The sequence below is a fragment of the Pteropus vampyrus genome, unplaced genomic scaffold (genome assembly GCF_000151845.1).
Source record: "Pteropus vampyrus isolate Shadow unplaced genomic scaffold, Pvam_2.0 Scaffold27, whole genome shotgun sequence".
Classification (NCBI taxonomy): Eukaryota; Metazoa; Chordata; class Mammalia; order Chiroptera; family Pteropodidae; genus Pteropus; species Pteropus vampyrus.
The window spans coordinates 1,792,535-1,799,143 of record NW_011888808.1 but is presented as its reverse complement, the minus strand read 5'-3'; the positions used below and the strand labels follow the sequence as shown (position 1 = coordinate 1,799,143).

General features: G+C 32.3%; 1 protein-coding gene across 3 annotated transcripts in view; it reads left to right on the top strand.

Moving 5' to 3' along the window:
* CDH18 (cadherin 18) overlaps positions 1-6,609 on the top strand; it is a 272,418-nt gene that overhangs the window by 247,191 nt on the left and 18,618 nt on the right. The window lies entirely within an intron of this gene.

Here is a 6,609-nt window from a genome sequence, read left to right as displayed (position 1 = left end):
ACACAGACACAGAGAGAGAACAATGAAAACTTAATAGCATTACCTCTAGACTAGACAAAAAGATTTAACAAGTCAAATAAAAAATTCATTAATTCATACAAACGAAGCTCAGATAGATCAAAATAAAGAAAAACTGTTAAGAATACTTAACAGATATGAAGTATAAAATGTCTGGAAGAGCTATGAAAAATCAAAGCTGTAAGAAATATGTGTGTATAAAATTACCACATGATGAAAATAAAATTTTACAGTTGATAAAAATCATGTGCTCAAAATGCTGAAGGAAAATAATTTCCAATTGCCAACCTTCTCTATACATAGTTAAAAGCGGTAAACTATTAAGTTTGACAGTTAATATGACAGTTATTATGACTTTTTTCCAATGTATAAAAAGAAACGTTTTATTATTAGCTACTGATATCTTGGCAAATATTCTATTAATCTTTGTCTTCGGGTTTTCTGAAAAAATAATAGGCAAGAACAATAACTTGAAATTAATATTTTATTTCATTTGTTAAAACTTGAAGAGTTAACACTAAATTAATAGAATAAGAATCTATAGTTTTCAAAGCAAGAAAAGATTTCTTAAAAGTTAATAATAAAGCTTATTTTATCAAAAGAACACAAGATCAGAAAGCAGAATAAAAGATGCAAAGTAGAAGCATGGAAAATGAAATAAGCAGACAGCTATTCAAATATACCATAAGTAGAAGCATGGAAAATGAAATAAGCAGATAGCTGTTCAAATATACCATAGTCACAATCAGATTAAATACCATTGTTAAAGATATTACATTATGTTGTTTTAAATATACCATTTTACCACATAAGTAAAGACCATCAAATTTTTATATTAATTTGTAACTTAAATATAATTTTAATCATAAACTATATTTAATAATCTGTTAATAAATTGAAAATGGTAAAAGATCGAGTAAAACAAGAATATATTGAAAAAGGTGAAGGAGCTGTATAGTTAGAATAAAGAGAAGAAAAGAGGCGTATTTTAACAGATATCAAGGTCTTATAAAGAGGAATGTAGTGTGAGCCCTGATAGTTGGTTTTTCTTTTTTCTTTTTCTTTTTTGTAATGAAAGTGCCTAACTTAAGTTTTGATTATTGAGGCATCCAGCTCAAAAATGAAGGTTTGGAATAAACCATTATCAGCCATAGGACTGGATTCAGATCCAGGCCACCTTCCTGCACCTCTTTTGCTTTAGAGGACTTGGTTAATTTTGATAACTGACCATTTAGGCTGTCTTTTGTTTTCTCTTCCCACACTTTAAATTCCCACTCTTATGTTTTAAATTCACCAATAAAGAGTAAGCTCATCAAAGCCTAGGTCCTCTCCCTCAACTCCAATAAAAGCAAACCCCAGGCCCATATGCTCACTCTCTCTACCTGGAAACTGTATGGTCCCACGTGTGACATGTGATTGCCATGGCATGTAAGTAATAAAACTTTCTCGAAGTTTCCTGATGGTTATTGTTGAGGGCATTTGCAATCACAAGAACCTAGAGGTTCTTATGCTGAGTGAAATAAGTCAGACAGAGAAAGATAAATACCATATGATTTCACTTACATGCAGAATCTAAGGAACAAAAAGAACAAACTAATCAAAAACGGACTCACAAATATAGTGGACAATTTGGTGACAGACAGAGGAGAGAGGATGGGGGGTGCTGGGAGAACAGGGTGAAGGGTTAAAGAAGTACAAATTAATAGTTGATAGATCATCACAGGAATGGGGAATATGGCAGAGGGAATACAGTTAGCATGAATATGATGGCTAGGTGGAGGGTCAGGGGAGAGAGGGAGCAATTGTGGGGATCATTTTATGAACTATATAGATGTCTAACCAATGTACTGTATATCTGAAACTAATTAAAATTCATTCATTAATTAATTTAAAAAAATGCAAGGGTCTGTTCATCCCCAACATCAGCTATTGGTAATCTGAGGTAGGCACACAACAATGAAGTGCCCCTTAAATATGGAAGTACTACAGGTGCAGGTAAATAAATGAGGAGAACAAATTAAGAAGGCTAACAGGTGATATATGCTGGGAATATATTTGTAGAAAACACCAGCATACAGCCAATATCCTGCTCAAGGCAGCAAGAGTCTTATTAAAATAAATACATCCAATCAAAGAAAATGTAGTCTAAATACTCCCTTTGGTTTATAGCCATTTCTTCCTTTTACAGAAATGAAAATCTCTAGTGAAATTCTCTATTGTTTTTGTTTTTTAAAAAATATATTCCTCTGTTTTCTTGAACATATTAATCTTAATGATTTTACAATCATTGTCAGCTAATTCTTATATCTCAATGATTGTCAGGATTTTTGTTTTTGTTTTTCATCATTACTGGAGAGACAAGACTGAAGCTTATAGTATTGTTTCTCGTTTATGCCTAGTCATTTTTAGTTGGATTTTTCAATACTGTGTAAACCTAGAAGATTCTCAAATGATAATATATTTCTTCAGAGCGTATTCATCATTTTCTCTGATAAGCAATTAAAGAGGGGATTATTACTTTAATAGAGTTGAGCTAAGCCAAGGCTGATTGATAGTTGCCTTTAGGTTCAGTCTACATCTGATTTGTCTGTTCCTATGGCATGGCCTTCTAGAGCTTTCAGCTTCAGCTCAGTGCCTGTTTGGGCACTAGGGCCACATACCTAGTACCTAACTTTAATCATTGTTCAACTAGAGATGGCAAAATGAAAAACAAACAGAAAAACACCCCTTTTTTGCTTTCCAGGGCTTTTCAGCTTTGAGTTCTGTCTTTCTGCAAAATCTCCAATTTAAACTTTCAATTTAACAAATGCCTTTAGGGAAAGTCAGCCATGTGTTTGAGGACACTCAATTTCCAAACTGATTGCAAGCCCCAGAGTTTTCTATGAAAGTTTTTCCTCATTTCTCTGTTCACAGATTAGTTCCAGGCTTCTAATATAAGCAGATACATTGTAATCAACAGTTCACCCCTCTACATTTTTCTCCTCTGGAATCTTATTTCTCTAGTTATCTTGCTTTAGATAATTTCTTGAAAAATTCAGGCTTTTCTCTTTGTTATCAGTGGAAGTATCGATCAGTCAAAAACTGCTATTTAACTCAGACCTACATTTTATAAAGCATTTGGGAGAAGTCTCATGAAACAGTTGAGATGTAAATTAGGCTTGGAGGAAAGAACACTGTTCAATAATCTAATTATCATTGTGCTGTTGGCCACCTGGATGTTCACTGATATGCCACATATATTTGTTCTTTGAAATGTAATTCACATTGGTTCAGGATCCCATTCCATGAACTGAGCAAAACCAAGATCCTCTCCAACATTTCTGTGGATCAGTGTGAAGTATACAACATCATTACTCTGCCAGTCACCACTTCCACCAATTTTTCCCTTTTCCTCTGCGTCTTGTTTTCCCTGTTACTCTTCCATGCCTACTACCATCTATCTCCCCAAAGTATTAAGTATTCAAAGCTCAATAATACTCTAAGTTATGGGTAAACAGAGTACAGCTAAAACGCAGCACAGCTGAGCAGATAACTGAAAGGAGAAACAGATGAAAGTAATTGTAGCCTCAGAACTGATTTCAAGCCCATACTTTCTTCCAAATCTTTACTGGTATAACATGTACAGCTAAATAAACAGGGCCTATGAATATACCCTGAAAGTCACCTCCAAAACAGAGTGGTGTTGAAATTCTCAAGAAAATACTTAGGCACCAGCCCAAATGTATTCACTATCCCTGGGAATCAGAACTCAAAGAATCTCCCTACGTGGAAGATCACAGGACATTACAGGGATCAGGTAGGTTGAAAGACAGGGACAGTTAGCATATATTGAGGTATACTTAATATTAGAAAGAAAAACTTAAATATCTTAATAAACATTTGCAGAATTATAATCTAATAGTCAATGGATCTTCTTTTAGTGACATTTGAATAAATAGAACTACAATAAAAAAACTTACCTTCCTATCTAAGATAATACACATGTGACAATTAGGGAAGGGTGTTTTAAAACACTAAATGTCTCAGAAAATATAAAAACTATGTATTGGTTATAATAAAATGCCGTTGACAAAATATTTGAAGCTATAGCACCCAAATAAAAATAAATACAATAAGAATATCTTAAAAAGTAAAGACAAAGTATAAAATAAATGATATATGATTAAACTGTGAACAGAAATAACGATTCGAATATAGAGTATAATTACATATAAAAGCAATAATGACAGTATGATAGGAAATACAATACTTCTTAGGAAATGTCTATCAAATGTACTTTGAATATTTTCAATAAGAATATACTCCTTTATTGGATCTAAAAATGAAGAAAACACCATACAGATACACACATAAAGACACACACACACACACACACACGTGCGCACACACACACACACACACACACAGCTCTGTTTCCTTGCCTGACACTTTACACTGGCTGTCCTGCATGTTTTACTCCAGCTTCATATGGTATTACTATTTACCACCACTCTTCTCTCAGATTTTTTTTTTCTCTAAAAGAAATCTGTAGTCAGCTCTTAAGTAAACGTTCTTTTCTCCTGCCACTTAATCTTTAAAGTGATGTGCACTGTCTTCTGTCTATAAGGACAGAATACAAGGAATTAAAGCACACAGCTCCTGCTTTCGAGAAACCTGCCATCTAATTGGGGAAATAAGGATGATATAAAATGTAACTGGCAATTAAGGGCAGTGAAACATGAATTACTTTAGAGAGCTCACTAAAAGTTGTATTGTTAAAAGAGGTGGAACACGATTTGACTTTAAAGGATAGAGTGTTCTACCAGGTAGAGCAATTCAGAGAATCCTTTTCAGTTAGTGGGAAATGAAGACAGCAGAGAGATGACAGAATGTAACATTAGTTATGTTGGTAAGAATCTAGCCAGGGAGACGTGACAAAGCAGATACACAGGCATTTCAATTCACTGTTGAGAACACCAAGTCTTAAGTACTGTGCTATATTCTATGCTCCAAAAATAAATAAGAAATTCTGCCATGAATCTTTTAGCAAATCATGGTGGACAGAAAAATTTGTACCAAACAAAATCTTCAGTATTTACATGGAAAGTTATGACCCCTTACCTATTAATTACTAAAGACTTTGATTTGAAAAATAAACAAGATTTTTTTTCTTTTTTAATACATACATATGTATTTAATATGCATATATACATACATATAAATATATATATGACAAAACGTATATTTTAAATATGTTTGATGACCTCATTTTTATCATTAACTAATATATTGATACTGAAACAATTTTATTTAAAATTAAAAGCCAGAGTTCAGAAGATAATTTTTAAATTGCAGCATTTTTAAATTATATTACTCTAAAACAAAGCATGAAATGTTTCCCGATTAATATTTTTAACTACTATCACCTTCTCTTTAAATTGTGATAGATAAGCTTTTAATTTTAGCATCAAAAAATCCATTGTGTAATTTGACTTCTTAACCAATATCTATAGCAAATTAATTGTAGCCATAATGTCACAGAGTCTATGAATATAGGCTTATACCAGGGGTCTGTGCACACAATTACTCTGTTCATTTTATAATATAAAAGTGTAACCTAATCCCCTAATATAAAATCATCATTATTCTACAAGGTAAGTCTGTTCTGCTTCATGATCTTTATGCTGCCTCTTGAGGGACTAGGTTTTATTTGAGGCAAGGAGATTTGCTAGCCTAATTCTTAGGCTTAATGCCAGTTGTCAAGTGCATTTATAAATACTACAGATTTCAGTAGGAGAAAAAGTAATTTATAACTATTATACACTTGTAGCTCTGTTTTCAGGGTTCTAAATAACATTTAATATGCTTTTGAAATTTCAAAATTCTTATAATTGTGTTGATAATTTGCTATCAAGAATATCTGCTATTCATCTCTTTCTGTTTTCTTCTTTTTGTATGTGTTTTCCACTTTTGTAGATACTTCCATTCATTAAAAGTAAAAGAGTCCAAATAACACATTCTTTTAAAGATGACAGAACCACACCAAAAATAGTCATATTAAACAAAAGATTCTGTAGACTATCATTTTCACCTTGCAGCAGCATTTTGAAGATTTTTTCTCCTTAGTTTTATTACTTTTTATTATTTCTTTGCAATACTCATTTCTACTTCTAAAAAATGATGTCATATTATTTATAAATCTTTTATGATTTTTAGCAAAGCACTTAAAAGCAACATAGGAAAATGCTGTTTTCCTTACAGATATTTCAATGTGCTAAAAAAAAATATAACTCAGAGTTTACATTGCATTGAGTTTAAGATAAGGAATAATTTCAAATTTGACTGTGTAGCCATGAAAAAGGTATCTGTAGTGCCTTTTTCTTTCAAATTTTGCAGTCCTTTGGTAGTGAAATTAGTTTAATATATATTGGAAACCATGAGAGATTTTGTGTTTATTTTGTACTTCCTTGGCATTGTCAGATCTGTGGTAGTCAGTATTCCCATGGTTTATTTCTGCCCTTCAAACCAGAACTCACAGCTGGTGTTATAATGTGCATAATTTCTCTACAGAGTATAACCATTTAAAATTCTGTTTTTATCCACAGGGCTTCA